Source organism: Penaeus monodon, chromosome 15, assembly GCF_015228065.2.
Source record: "Penaeus monodon isolate SGIC_2016 chromosome 15, NSTDA_Pmon_1, whole genome shotgun sequence".
In the NCBI taxonomy this organism is placed as follows: domain Eukaryota; kingdom Metazoa; phylum Arthropoda; class Malacostraca; order Decapoda; family Penaeidae; genus Penaeus; species Penaeus monodon.
In genome coordinates, this window is record NC_051400.1 from 47145783 (window position 1) to 47147059 (window position 1277).

General features: G+C 37.7%; 1 protein-coding gene across 1 annotated transcript in view; it reads right to left on the reverse strand.

Annotated features, from left to right (window-relative positions):
- Positions 1–1277, reverse strand: part of LOC119582064 (serine/threonine-protein kinase Tao-like) — a gene marked incomplete in the record, with an annotated part of 21354 nt that overhangs the window by 9177 nt on the left and 10900 nt on the right.

A 1277-nucleotide genomic window follows, 5' to 3' on the forward strand; every position in this document is an offset into this window, starting at 1 on the left:
AGGGGGGATGACTGCATACCTAGAGTGACCGTCTTCTTAATAATCTAGTGTTCCATTGGAAGCCCTTTATTCACAATAAATCTGTCAATTCATGTACGTGATCGTCTTTGTGAGACCTGACTATTATAACAATCCTTCAAAATCTTATCGTATCAAGTTTTCCATGGACGTCCGCGTTGCTAAACCTGTAGCTAGCTCATGTTGGAATAAAACACTATATCGTGTTATATCGTATTATTTCTGCATACCATGATTTTGTTTCAGACATTGTCTCATCACATCCCCGCCTATTAATGATATTTAGTACATTTGTTATACCGATCAAACGGAATACGGGCTTCATTATTATAATTTTGATTAACTGCCATTATTTTTGCCATTATAAATATCACAAATAAGAGTAAATAGTGATACTTCACCATATCAACTTATGCTACGTGTTATCACAACTTGGGTCTATTGCTGTTATATTACCTGTGTTATTATGTTGATAAGTGTCAGCATAGTTTTGTCTGTACATTCCTTCGTCATTATAGCATTGGCATATTCTGAAGAAGACTTTGTTTTGGCGATTAAAGTAAAAGTATGGTCCATATTTCGTTCTAAAAGTGGGCTTGAATTTGATACTTAATTCCAGTGATTAATTCAAGGTGGCCCAAATTAGTCGTAGTAAATCTACATAAATAAAAAAAAAATCTTTACACATAATATTCTATTTCAATATCATGTAATTTTTACTTTTAGAAGTAAACAGTCTTCATGATTCGAAGTTTCATTTGGCTGTTTCCACCGTGCTTTTTACTATAGGTAATATGAACATCAAGCTTCCTTCAAAGTGGCGTAAACAATGATCCATGATAAAAAATTATGATGAAATTCAAGGTGGCCCAAATTATACGTAGTAATATCTACACGAATAGTATTTATTTTTTTCTTTAAATTTTCCTCACTGACAAAATCAGGATCGTCAACACCATTCACCCCTTGGTTATGAAGGTTGACCATTGCAGAGGCAGCGTATGAGCCTCAGTTGAGAGCCTTAGAGGTTGAAAGTCTTGGTTGGAGGTCGGAGGCTTGGCTGGTGGCGGTTGAGGTCGTGAGTTGAGGCTTTGGTGGGTTCAAATGTGGTCGTAGAAGTTACCTGCGGAGGCGACACAAGTCTCAGTAGTCGTTTAAAAATTAATGGACGTGCTCGTGGGCATTTCGGTTGAAGTAGCACTCGGAGTCTCGGTCGCTATAGCACTCGAGGCGATGGGCAGGGCTGTGCTGAGGACAGG